At 35.7% G+C, this 14,579-nt stretch overlaps 1 long non-coding RNA gene across 1 annotated transcript in view; it reads left to right on the forward strand.

The window, feature by feature from the left end:
- Positions 1 to 9,676, forward strand: part of LOC111092973 — a 59,311-nt gene extending 49,635 nt beyond the window's left edge. The window contains exon 3 of the long non-coding RNA XR_005380279.1: positions 9,624 to 9,676. This is a non-coding gene — a long non-coding RNA (uncharacterized LOC111092973). The remainder of the gene's footprint in view (positions 1 to 9,623) is intronic.
- Positions 9,677 to 14,579: the final 4,903 nt, after the last annotated feature.

The following is a 14,579-nucleotide window of genomic DNA, read 5'->3' on the forward strand; positions in this document are numbered from 1 at the left end:
GCAATGGAAGAGGAGTCATTCTCTGAAGGGAGACCTAAGTGACATTAGCAAATGGATATGGGTGAAAATGGATGCCAGATGTAGTTGTAGAGTGTGAAACAACATCTCAGCAGTCACTTGTGACTTCAAGTGAAGTGAAAAACTATTGAATTGATCATGGGCAAGAACCATATGGCTGCCCATGTGGCTTCTGAGAGAGAGGACTGGGTGTGTGGAAATCTCAGGATTGTAAGACACTACAGCTATTCCTCTTGGAGTCCCTAACAATGAAGGGGCCAGAGTGAAACAATTTCTACCTTGTGAAAACCATTCTTGTGTTTGCAGAAAATCACCATATTGGTGGATAGCATCAACAACAAATGGAATTAGCCTGACTCAGAGTAAGAACATAGATATTTCCAGCCACTGCCACTCTTCCTTTCCTACTCTCTTCTCTCTGCTGCTTTTATGGAGAGGGGCTTGACACAGAGGTGGGAGGAGAGATGAAGGGTGAAGAGAGGAGGTGTTCTAGAGCCAGAGAACCAAACCACACAATCCACATTCCTCGAAGGTGTTAGGATGTGAGGGTCTAAGATAAAATGACAGATTTTGTTCACAACCGATATCCCCTGCAGGGGGCTGTTGCGGGGAAGGAGGAGTTAGTATTTGAATTGCATTTGGGACTTATATCAGTTTGGGCTGAGTACATCTTCTAATAATCTAAAGTGATTGCTAAATCACAGAATCTACCTAATATACTGTTAAGGGACCAAAAGGAGTGGTCTGAGAGAATATGTTTGAACGCAGGAATTGAAAAAGGATAATTAAACCATTCCATTTTTATATTTAAAGTTCACAATGTTCAATTAAATGGGAAATATCTAGTTATCAGGTAAACCTAAAAATACTTCCCTTTGAGCCATAAGAAAAGAAACATACGAAAACGGAGGTGCTGTAAATTTAAAGACAATGTATTACATTGGAGGGTTTTTCTGGCCTTTAAAAGCTTTCCCATCAGTTGTTTCCCTTGAAAAGGCACTTCATAGGATTGATATGAGGGGAACATGGGCCACTTTTCAATTCTTCTGCCATTTGTTTATCCAGCAAGGATTTTTCATCACTCTTTGTGCAGGCTCTAGCGGTAGATAACATGTATGTTGAAGTGAGGAGGAAAAGATTCAGTATAGCAGATAAAGGGTCTTCTATAGAGAGACTGGAATGCAAAGATTAAAAACTAAACCAAAAGCCAACACTCAATCAATGACAGATGAACAAGTTCCAAATGGCATGAATGGATCATGCCGCTCTTGTATTAAAGCCCGTAAATAACATCCCAAAGCTTTTACAATAAATGCAAGTTACCCCTACTTCGCCATGGTGTAATGATCTTTCATGATCAGACCCTTCTATCTCATTATTTTAATAGGTTACCATCCTCTTCCACTGCTATGCTCCTTCTACAGTGGTCCTATGGCACTTCTTAGGAAACATTTGTGCTTTTTCTGCTTTTAAACTTTGTCTCTGCTGTTCACAAATACTCTTTCCTGGCCTTCCCAGATGGAAAATTTATCTCAACTTTTGAATAGAGTTATCAACTCACCTTGGTTTACCTAGGACTATTGTGACTTTAGCACTTTAAGTCTCATTCCCAAGAAACCCCTTGATCTGGGTAAACCTGGATGTCTTGTCACCCTACCTTCCAGTTTCTCAGACTTAATATATCCTCTGACATTCCCTCAGCACCTTATTTAAAGTATTCTCTGAATAAGTAAATATAAATTTGATTTCATCATAATGAAACAAAAATATCTCCAAAAAATACACTATAATCAAAGAGGAAGGACAAATGGCATGCCAAGCAGAAAAATGTGCACCTTTTGTCACAGACAAAAGTTAAAATTTAAAGAACTTCTAAAAAGAAGAAAAAGTTCAACTATACCATAGGATTACAAGTTACAGAGCTTAATAGAATTTCACTTACATGAGGGAAAATGCAAATTAAAACTTCAATGCAATGCAGTTTCTTATCTATTGACCAGAATTCCAAAGTGGTTTTTTTTTTGTTTGTTTTTTTGTTTATTTGTTTTCTTTTGTTTTTGTTTTTGTTTTTTTTGTTTTTTTTTTTGGAAACTCTGATTGTGAGGCTATGGGGAAACAGGTACTCTCAGACTTTGCTGCTGTGGATGCAAAGTAATGCAATATCTATGGTCAGAAAGTTTGCAACTTCTAGCAAAATAACATCTCTATTTTGTCTTTGACCTACTGATCCCACTTTAGGAATCTATTGCAAACATTACAAAGAGAGAAATACAAATCACATTTTTGAAGGATTATTAGTAACAACAAAAAACTAGATGCAAGGTTGGAGGTGATGAGTTATTGTTAATTCAGTAGTTTTTTTTTAAGTAAACATCCGGCATCATTCATGCAGCAGTTTCAGTTAAAACAGCAGCTATGGTTTAGGTTCAGCTACCAAATGCTACCATAAAAAACAAAGTCCTGGATAAGAAAGTAGGAGCCTATTTGTAAGTAATCTTCCTCCTATCAGCAAATGGGGATAGGAAGCCCCATTTGAAAGCAAGGATTTCTATTGGAAATCTATGTCTTCTATGTTTTCTATGTCTATTGGAAAGCACAAGGATTCTTTTGATTTCCCCCCAGCCAAGCAAATCAGTCTAATGTTTGATAAAATGGGGAATACAGGTATTCAGCTTTTCTCCTGAATATTTTTGGTTTGGTATAGAACCAAATATAATGTTCAAGGTAAGTGAACCCATCTCTAGAGCAGGAACATTATTGGATATTAAAACTGGAAGGTACCTTAGAGATGATGAAGTTTTTTTTTTTTTATAACCAACTTTAGAAAAATACTAATTTTATAAAAGAGTAAAATGAGGCCCAGAGAAGTCAAATAATTTTTATAAGATCACACAGCTGGGGCTGTAGCCAGATGGCTTTGGATAAGTTCAATAGACAGTGAGCTCTGCAACTACCAACACAATCTAATATTAGCAGAAAGCTTTGAGATTCAAAAAATGGAGCAAAATAAGGAGGAAGTGGATGTAGGTAAAACATGGACACTGACCATGTATCATTGGCCTCATAGATTTATTTGAAACTACTTTTTGCCTAAAATCCCATTCTCCATCCCATTTCAAATCTTGAGTTTATATGAGAACTAATGTACATTTATAGCCCTCTTAATCCTAGCTCTAACCAGCATCTTCCGTGGTCTAGATTCATGCATATTAGCCTCTAGGCTTGCTCATTTTTTGTCCAATGAGTGGTACATTTGCAGGTAAAGTAGACATTCATTTATTCCTTTTCCAGCTCATGTTTCTATCCACTTGCATTTTCTAATATAACTCAGTTTTCCTTTGGGGAATGCTCTCCCCACATCATTATGTAGCGTCTCTGTGGTTTGAATTTGGGTATGATTTACTCTACGCTGGCTCTGGAACTGGGCTTTGATTGTTCCTGTAATCAGCATTAATTCAACTCTTTGCCATTGGTAATAGGTAAAGAAATAGACAGAAACACTAGTTGAAGCCAATCAGTACATGCTTTTGCCTTAGTCATAGCACTTGGATATGGCAAGGGCATTTAAATTACATTGGCCCATCAGAATTAAGTCCACACTTATGTTTGTAATGGGTTCTCTTTCTGTCTCTCTGCCACTATCTATCTCTCTGGAGAAGCTGCTGAAAGTTATGCTGTGACAGCCTGAGCTGTTCTTGAGGCAAGAAAGGATAAAGGGCACTGCAGAAAATGAATGAAGAGAGGAAAAAAAATGAGATGACATTTCTGAACTATTAGATGAAATCAATTGTCATATCTACCTATCTACATTTGAAATTCCTATTTACATAAATCAGTAAATTCTGTTAATGTTGAAGTCAGTTTGAGCTCGATTTTCAGTTATGTGAAACCAAAGGCATTGAAACTGATGGTGGAGGTATTGTGATTCAGGGGCAAGATTTAGAGGAAATAAGCAGACCCAGATTCTACTCCAGCAATGACTGTATGACCTCAGGGTAATCATTATGCCTTTCTATACTACATTTTCCTTAGCTGTACATTTGCAATGGAATATTGTCCTTGACTGATATTACATGGTGTTGTGAGACCACATGAAATGATGGTTTGGAGTGAGAAAACTAAAAACCCTGTGCAATTGAACTGTAGGGGATATTATTACCATCAGAAGGTCTTGCAACTATCAACATGATTATTATAGTACATTGCTCCTTTTTCCTGCATTGCAGGAGACAGGAATAATTTATCAAGATTTGCACTTCTGCAAAGCACTTGATGAAAACAAGAGTGGAAGTTTCTAAAGCAAAGCGGATTTCATTAAGCTGTTTAATAAGAGTATTTATAGCCAAATTGTTTCCCAATTGACTTTGCAATCCTCATTTGTGATTCATAATTCTTGGTGAATAATTGCAATTATCATCTGCTTAATGAGACAATGATTTCCTCTCTCCCCCATCTTTATTTTCCTTTCGGTAAAACATTGCATTCAGTGCTGTGTCTGTCACAGAAAGTTGGTCCATTAGAAGCTCATTCCCAGCCAAATACCCAGAAGCCAAGCCCAGGGGCAAAAGAAAAGTTGTAAGTGTGAGGAAGGACAATGCATATAAACTAATTGGTAAATCATCATCCTACTTAGATATATGCACAAATTTTTTATGATTGAAATAGGTGTAAGTGGTTTTGTATGTACATATGCAGTGAATTGAATGTTTGAGCCCCAGCCCAAATATGTTTAAACCCTAATCCCAATGTGATGGTATTTGGGGGTGGGGCCTTTAGGAGATAATTAGGTCGTGAGGATACAGCCCTTATGAATGGGATTAGTGCTGTCCTAAGAAGAGGCCAGAAAAAGCTAATAAGGTCTCCTTCTGCCATGTGAGGATTCAAGAAGAAGTCAGCAGTTTGCAACCTGGAAGAAGTTATATAAACAGTATGTCTGTGCATTTATTTAACTTTGATTTCTTGGCTCAATCATTTTGTTGCTGTGTTTTTACCATAAAAGCACATATTTTGCTAGAACTACATCCAAGTATTTTGGTTTTTTTTTTTTGTTTTTTTTTTTTTTTAGTGATTGTAATTGGTAATAGGTTTTAATTTTGTCTTTACGTGTTCATTTTTAGTACATAGAAATAAACAATTTTTGTATATTAATATAACATTCTGTGACCTTATTATCTAGGAGTTTTATTTTTGTAGATTTCTAGGAAATCTACACCACTTTTATATTACAATAGACTACTGCTTAGCCCACCTGACTATGACTTGGCTATTTGAAAGAATCTAATTCCTAGTGGGCAGCTCTGGCCATGTGTCATTTGATGGCTCATGCTCAAAAGCTCAGTGTCTGTGGGGACCTCATAGCATATCTCATACTTTTCCAACAATGTGTAGTTATCTGCTGCAGATGGACCTGTCTCCAAACCATAGAGGTCTATGTTGTGACTCTTCTTTTTGGACTTTCCATAAACTGCATGAGGCATCATTGTCCCTAACTCATGAAGATCTTGGTAATACAGGCCACATGGCAGGATTGCCTCTCATAAACTGAGCCAGTTTGTGTGTAGCCATTTATTTATTTATTTATTTATTTATTTATTTATTTATTTATCTATTTTTTATTTTTTTAAGCCTCATTCTTACTGGAGAGTTAAGATGTCATATAGTAAATGAATGAGACGGATGTTTCCAAGAAAGTGGAATATGCTACTTCAAAACCTAGGGAAGCCTATCAATTCTTTTCTATTTATTTATTTATTTATTTATTTATTTATTTATTTATTTTTTTACTAATGAGAGTTATAAAATACAGCTTGTCTGTTTCTATGAAAGGGATTATCCTCACATGCCCTAGATCACTAGACTGGTAAAATCTCCACACATGTCAACCTCTGGAGCATGCATGTTTGATCACAGGCTCCGATTTGCTACTTCTTGTTCTTCTAGTCTTATCGGATTCATGTTCTTGATATGATGTACCAGTGTACTGTTCTGCAGAATTTGCAGATGATCCAAGTATCTTTGGCAATATTATGACAAAGGTTGGGAGTGTTAACATAATCCTGCTAACATCATAAGTATATGATGCTCACATAAGGTAAGTTGCTTCTGATTCTCCTTCCTGATAGGAATGTGAAATAGGCATTCACCAGCAGCATAGTCACATTCCATATGCAGGTGGATACGACCAAACTGCAGTTGGAGTTAATACCTGGTTAATTCTGTACTAGCAGTCTTTCCTATACTGTGATCCATATCATATATTAGGGGCCAGAGTGGTGAATTCAATGAAGACTGGACAGGAATTACTTCCCTCCATCCTTTGTGTCTTTGAAAGTGACACTCTATGTATCATTTCACTTAAGATGCATCATTGTTTTTTATCTACTCTATTTAGGGAGAAGGACTTTCGAAAGTATCTAATCTAACCCGATATAATCGATATAATCGCTCTTTTCTTAGTGAGGAAGCAACATTAGGATTCTGACAACTACACGCATGTCCATTATGAACACACATTAAGAGACCAAGAAAATAAAATGTTCACCAAGTTTGTCTGCGGATGCAGTGGATCCATTCTGAACCAGATCTAGGCCAGAACTTCATTTATTACCTGCACCCCACATGTTGCATGCTCAACAGGGGATCATGAGTCAATGTAGACCATGTGTCTAATACTCATAATCCCAATTGCCTGCTTTTTACTGATCTTTCCCCAGCATTCAGTGGTTGCTTCCTGTACCTGCTCTGATATGTATTCACCTGAAGACTTGGAAGTCAGGCCTCTGCATATCCTCAGAGTGCTCTTTCTCTCTCCTCTCTGGTACCCTTCCTTATAAATTTAACTATAGAGTCTTCTTGAAAACCCAGTATCAAAAAAAAAAAAAAAAAAAAGAAAGAAAGAAAGAAAGAAAGAAAGAAAGCAAGCCCAGTATCCATACTGAACTGGAAGACACCAACAGTCACCTGGGTTCCCCTTCCCTGCACCTCAGCCTAGAAACCCTCTCAAGGTATAAGCTGAGGGACATTTGACTATTCTCCAATGCTTAAAAAAAATCTCTATTTTATGTATGTTTTTTGCATTTTTCTATTTGGTGAAGACAATTGGGTAAATTTAGTCCTACTTTATCTTGGCCAGAAACCAGGATTACATTTATTGTTTTATTTTAAATACCTTAAATATTTCTTTAAGTGGTTATTTTATAGCTGTCAATTACTTTATAGCTCTTGTTTATAAAGAACTCATAGAACTTTTTTTCCCATTAGGCTCCTTGATTTGTTATTACTAGCATATAGGAAGACTATTAATTTCCATGTGTTACCTTTATATTTGGATAACGTTTTCAAATGATTCTTTTAGATTTTCTAGGGTGATAGTTAATATCACTTGTAGAATACAAATATTGTTACTTAATTTCCAAAAAACTTATCTCACATTTCCTTTTGTTCTTATTTTACTGACAACACCATTATTTTTGAATGATAGTAGTTTGGAGCATTTAAAATATTGTATTTAATTTAAATTCCAATGATTCTAATATTTTACCATTAAACAAGAGACTTGCTCTGGATTTAAGGAAGAAACTCTAATTAAGTTAATGGAGTTTTTCTATTCATAGTTTACTAAAAATGTGTGAATTTCATCAAAATGCTTTAAAAATTATTTGGATTGTCTTAAGTTCCTTTTTTTAAATCATTAATATTGTAAATTGTATTAATAGATTTCCTAATAATAAGCTATATTTACCTTCTTGGTAAAAATCCTTATTGATCATAATATGCCATTCATCTTTTAAAGTGTAGTTGGATTCAATTTTTTATTAGTTACCTAGAATATTTGCATATTTATAGATTATTTTGGTTTCTAATCATATTTCTAACTGAGATACATGGACCCAAGTATTCTATAGATTTATTTTCATGGTAAAATACTTCCATATTGTGTCATATTTTGATGATATTCTATATTTAAGCATAATCTTGAAAATGAGGGTCACCACCCTACAACTGAGAACTTATATGAGTCCAAGGTCCTGCTTTGCCTTTGTGCTTAAGATGGATTTCTCACCAAGGATAGATTTAAAAAAAATAAATGACAAGATTTGGGAGTATGGCTCAGTGGTGGAGCATTTAACCACAGAAAATCACAAGGTACACAGACAACAATGGGTAAAAAAAAATGAGAGAATTGGGTCATCCTTAAAGAACATATTAAGATGGGCAGATGAAGCCCAGAAGAGTTTAATTGCGGCAGTTAATAATTTATTAAAGTTACTTGTGTGTGCGTGGTAGAGATCAGAAATCTTTGGCACTTGATACACATTTTTGGACCTCACCCTAGATGAAATGAATTAGAATCTATGGAGTTGGGATATGGATATCAATATATATTTTTTAGTCTTTACAAATAATTCTGATATGCACCAAGAAATGAGAAGAACAGATGTATATTTTCCCCTAATATATATTAATTTGTAAAAATAAATGAAATTATAAATAAGTGATGAAGGTTTTGTCTAATCCTATTCCAGCAATAAAAAGTAAAATAGCTATTTAATGCCTACTTTAATATTTTCACAATGCTAATTTATTTTCAAGTGAACTAGGCATATCTACAGATCTGTTATATGGCACCTGATTAAAATTAAAATTCATGTTTAAAGAGTACAAGATTGCTCATTAGCAGTTTTTGGAAAATTAGGAGTTCTGATGATTTGTAACTAGTAAATCAAACCCTGAAATTAGCAATTCTTTAAAAAGTATATTTATGTGAACAGGCATACTCATTATCAGTTTTATTCAACTTAAAAATAGAAAAAAATAGACCTTTCCTCTTTTAAATACTATCCCCCTTAATATAATGGTTGACATTGAGTGGCTAAGAAGTTTTACTCTATACTCTATCTTTTTTAAAGTACGCATTTAATTTCTGTGTATTTGTTTTGGAGGTTTAGGTAAAACAGGTGTAATTAATATAGGCTTTCAATTTAATTTTTGTACATATATAGTTGTACATAAATACATAAATCAAAATGGGGTTCTATAAGACTTATTTTTCTTGAAAGGAATTCATGTTACTAAAATCTGAGAAACTTTCTACCATGTATTGCATGTGTATGTGTGAATGCACATGTTCCCTCTGTTCAATTTTATTTTCAGGCATATTTTGTTTTTGACTGAGATACTTTTGTATTTTGCTTAGTTCTTATAATTTAAATAATATAACAACTATGTTATCTTTGATGGTGTGTTGCAGGTCTCTGGTAACACAAAGTGGGTCTAGTTTCTTCTGGGGGAGAGCACTAAGTCTATAGCTATCTCTATTTATCTTTACACTTTCCCACTTAGATTTCTAACTTCTACTGTGAATAGATCCTCTAGATTTACTAGCTTAGCCTTATAAAATATCATTCAGTATATACTAATAATTGTTCAAGTAGCTTATGTATCAGTAGTCAGATTGTCTGTATATTCCTGTTTTTGTGTTGTGTTCCCTTTCCCTTCTCAACAATTGTTTTGGAGGGTTGATCAAATTTACTGGCTTTATTTTGAAATATTTAATCCATGTCACTAGTTTTTGTTTTTGTTTTAATTTTATTTATTTATTTTAGAGAGCGTGTGCACAAGAGGAAGAGGGAGAGAGGATCTTAAGCCAACTCTGCACTGAGTGGGGATCCCCATGTGGGGCTGCCTCCAGGACCCATGTCATGACTTGAGCCAAAATTGAGAGTCTAATGCTTAACCAACTATACCACCCAGGTATCCCTGATATCACTAATTTCTACTTCAATTTTTAAAATCTTTTTGCCTTTTAACAAACATTTTATGTATATTTTCTCTTTTTTGGTGCCTCTAATAAACTAAGATTAAATAGTATTTATTTTCTCTTAGTCTAAATATCTGTATTTTTTGAAGAGAGCAAGGATGGAGGGGACAAACAGATGGAGGCCTAACATTATTACTGATCAGGAAAAGGTGGTTGAGGGATGTGGAAGGAAAGTCCATAGGAACACAAAGCAATATAAAAATGAAAATGTTAGAAAAAATAATGCACTTGTTTATTAATTTACTGGTTTGAGAGAGTCTGCCTAAATATCCACTAAACCATTCATGCGGGGTTATATCCAAATGCTTTTAGATCAAAGTCTCTGATAATAAGAAATTTATACAGTAGGAACTGTTGCTATTTATTTGCCAAAAGACATCACAATTAAAAGAGTAAAATGGGGATCCCTGGCAGCGGTTTAGTGCCTGCCTTTGGCCCAGGGCACGATCCTGGAGACCAGGGATCGAATCCCACGTGGGGCTCCCAGTGCATGGAGCCTGCTTCTCCCTCTGCCTATGTCTCTGCCTCTCTCTCTCTCTCTGTGTGACTATCATAAATAAATAAAAATTTTTAAAAAAAAGAGTAAAATGGTAGTTTTGGAAGACAGAAATAGAAAGTCAGTTTGAAAAAAAAATCACTGTGATTTTCATAATTATAAAAACATTTTGGTTACATATATATTTATACATATTTAAAGGAAATTCCAGGGTGCAATATAATTTGAATACCAAAATATCCATCTGTGTTTTCTTCAACAAATTAATTATTGTAAAGTGATTTACAAATCCTATGCGCCACATGAATACTAAATGATTAAACTCAAACATGGAAGCAGGAATATCGGTATTTAAGGTAATTATTATTATTTTATTTAAGGTAATTATAACTTAGAATATTAGAATATATGGTCAGAAAAGAAAAAAAATAAAGTAATAAATGACAATTAGTGGAAATTTTCTAAGTATTCCTTTGATCTGAACACAATAAAAAGTTTGGATGTTGTAGTTTTAAAAGAAATCTCTTTTGTCTGTTGGTTTCAAATATCCTGGGAACATAGGTAACATTTTTGTGCCTCAAAAGGTCCCATAAAACGAACTTAAAAATACATATATATGATTATTACAGACTAGGCCAAAACGGAGCCAGCTGATAATTATCTTCACAATTACTTGCACCTGCAAGTAATTCTACTGTAACTGCTAAACTAGCCTTGTTAATTGGACTCTTAATCACAGAGGAAACAGAGTTCAGACTACCAGAAGGGTCATCTATGTTTCTAATTGTTTTCCTACAGAGAGTACCCTGCAACACTTTGTAGAAGTCTCTAACTTTAGTTTGAACAAGTTGATCAGATTGTGTCCCTCTGTTAGGTAAGCCAACTTCTAAAACTCTACCTTGCATAAAATAGGCACTTGATATCTAGTTACTAATGGACCAGGCTATTGATGCAGGTAGTAGGAGAAGTCCATCAGTTGGGCAGCCCCTGAAAGGGCAGTAGAGAACACAATGACAAAAGTTTTACTCTGTACGTGTACACTACAGTTGAAGTTGGCTTAGAAAACTGCTTGAGATTTGACTTCAGAATTGTTTTCCATAAGAGAAAGCCAAAGATTCTGATATCTTGTTTCAAGTTGTCCACTAAACCTTGTGTGCTTAAACTTAATATTGTTAAAAATCATAGCAGCTTGGAGTCTCATAGACCTTTTATATGGATGCTCTTCTTACAGATGAGGAATCGTAACCCAGAATTGATTAACTGTCCACGGTCACCTAGGTGCCAAACCTAGCTATGTTGTTTTGCTGTAATGAAAATGCACTTTTGGGGGTGCCTCAGTGACTCAGTTAGTTAATAACCAGCTCTTGATATCAGTTAAGGTCATAATCTCTGCATCCTGAGATCAAGCCCCATGTCAGGCTCTGAGCTGGGCATAATGCCTGCTTAAGGTTCTCTCTTTTCCTTTTCCTCTCCCTTCCCCACACTTAACACAATCTCTCTCTCTCTCTCTCTCTCTCTCTCCCCCTCAAACAAACAAACAAACAAACAAACAAACAAAATCTTAAAAAAATCCACACACTTCATGTAGAGGCAGAAGTGTAATGGCTTTATCCCAGCCTCAGTGTTAATGCTTTTACCACAGTAGGAGCATTAGACACTCAAAACATAAAATTATCCATTTAACCCTTTCTCTCCTTTTGTCCTTGATGAGGAAACTAAAGGCCAGCGAAGGGGAGTGGCTTCCCCAAGCATAAACAATAACTAATCATCATTGAAAAGCGAAATTATAGGGACATCTGGGTGGCTCAGGAGTTCAGCATCTCCCTTTGGCTCAGGTCATGATCCTGGAGTTCTGGGATCCAGTCCCATCTCAGACTCCCTGCTTGGAGCCTGCTTCTCCCTCTGCCTATGTCTCTGCCTCTCTCATGAATAAATAAATAAATAAGATCTCTAAAAAATAAGAAAACTGAAATTATGACCCATTTACACTCTTACCTTTGTTAGGGGCACGTTAATATACTTTCACTAATTCCCCATTGGTCATCGATATGTGATGGTTTTTATTTTTCTGGTAGGTAAAGATTTAATTATTCAGATCACTCTATCCTAAGAGAGATGCAATAAAAGACAGATTGCTGACCTATATGTTGCAGAAATAACTGAACACATAAAAATTGTTTATCACAAAGGCTCTGAAGCTCAAAGTTGCTGGTGATATAACACTAAACAGCTGAATTTCCCATTTTTTACCAAAAGCATTAAACACAGACACACGCCTTCCTTTCTAGATATCAATATGTTTTTTTCTGAAACCTTTCAAATAATAACAAAATTAACTCTTTGGGTAAGCCTGTCTGTTTTTGCCAGCTCTCCAGGAATCATTCTGACTCAGAGTCCTCAATATCCATATTTTCTTTCTCTACAGTATCTTCCTTTGTGACCTTAAATGTGTTGATCATGTTGATGACACAGCATTTCTGAACAGTGCACCATTATTCTCTTCCAGATTTGTTCTATGCTGCCAATGCCCTATCAGCAAACCCAGGTGGTAGTGCATTACCAGAAAGTGACAGTGGAAGGTTTTCAGACAATAACTAGTTGTTAGAAAGATAACAACCATGTATTCCTTCCTCAAATGATCCCTAAATGGTTTTTTGATCAAAGTGTCAAGGAGTCTAGTCAGGCCATCAGGATTTACGACCAAGTTTGTACATGCCCAAGCAATGACAACCACCACTTTGTGACCTTCCATTACTTACAGAAATGTAAGATCTCACACTGATTTCTGATGTGTTCGTATTTGAACTATGAACAGATGACCATTTCTGAATTGATGAAACACACTTCATTACCTCAGACATCAAGCCATCCACCTTCTATTCCTTAGTGAGGAGAAAAACAGACGTAACAAAAACAAAACACTCTCCTTTTCATTTTTCCCACCCATAAACCTGGTTGTCACTGTGTCTGGCACATTTCCCTGGCCTTATTTTCTGAATTCAGGGATAAGCTCTCTGTGTTATACTCAAGTGGTCCCATATTAGCCTTTTCATTTGAATCCAATTTTATGAACTACATCAAAGCTTTTACTCCAAATTTTCAGTCATCTCAGGGTCACTGCAGTTTCTAAGGAAGCCCCCTATAATGTTAACAGTGTAGTTTAAAATACTCTCATCTGCGGTTCACCAGAGTTGAGGTTGTAAGCAATTCTAGTGAAATTGGCATGATTTTTTAACTTGTATGCTCACCAGGCAATATCCTCCCCTATGCTCCCCCACAAAAAAGAAAATTGCAGAAAGCTTCTTCTAATATGAATTTTACTTTCTGCTATAATCCAAATGCACTGTCACTTTGCCCTTAAAATGGTCATTCTAGAACTCTTACTTCTTTGGGTTAGCTGTGGACTGGCCCACAGCAGATTCCCTGAGCTGGGGATGGAACAGGCTGAGGGATGAGACACAGAAGATATTGGCTGGCTGTAAGCACACTGTGTGCAAACCGCATGTATGCCGCACATGAGGCATAAGCATGCAAAAGATGCATGGCCTGTTCTAATCATACGTATCCCAAAAAGTATTTCTCCTCACTGACCTTCTGGATCTCCCATTTAAGAACTTTTCTGGCTTTCTGCAAATTCTGTTTTACTCGTTTCATTTATAAAACATGGGGGAAGAGAATAGATAACACCATCTTGTGTAAATAGTAGGTACTTCATAAGCATTTCTTCATTGAATATCGAATGACATACTGATGAACTATTACATCACTCCTTAATCAATGGAAACATGATTATTGAATCTCTCTGGTCAGTTAATTTTTTTTCCAGGAAATATGCTCCAGGCACAACACTCAACTTAGAATGAAAAATAAATGATCATGGGACGAGGAGCCTAGAACATGAAAAGACACACGCTTTGTGAGGATAAACTCCATTTAACCTCATGGATGTTTTCATTCTTCGTCCCACTGAACTGCTTACATCTTTGGCAAACTGGCCACATTTCCCTAGTGTAGGGCTCCCACACCATTTTGAAAGTCTCTACAACTGTTATTCCCAACTTGATTCCTCCATGAGACTTGATCTTTCTAAAAGTACTGCATACCTCTCTGACTACTGTTCATCCATAGCACCCCTACTTACACTCTAGAGATACCCATGTGTCTAAGTTCCCTATTTTGACTTTTACATTCTTGTACAGTATATGTATGTAGGTTCTTTTTTTTTTAAAGTAATCTTTTTTAAAA

Source organism: Canis lupus, chromosome 28 (genome assembly GCF_011100685.1).
Source record: "Canis lupus familiaris isolate Mischka breed German Shepherd chromosome 28, alternate assembly UU_Cfam_GSD_1.0, whole genome shotgun sequence".
Lineage (NCBI taxonomy): Eukaryota > Metazoa > Chordata > Mammalia > Carnivora > Canidae > Canis > Canis lupus.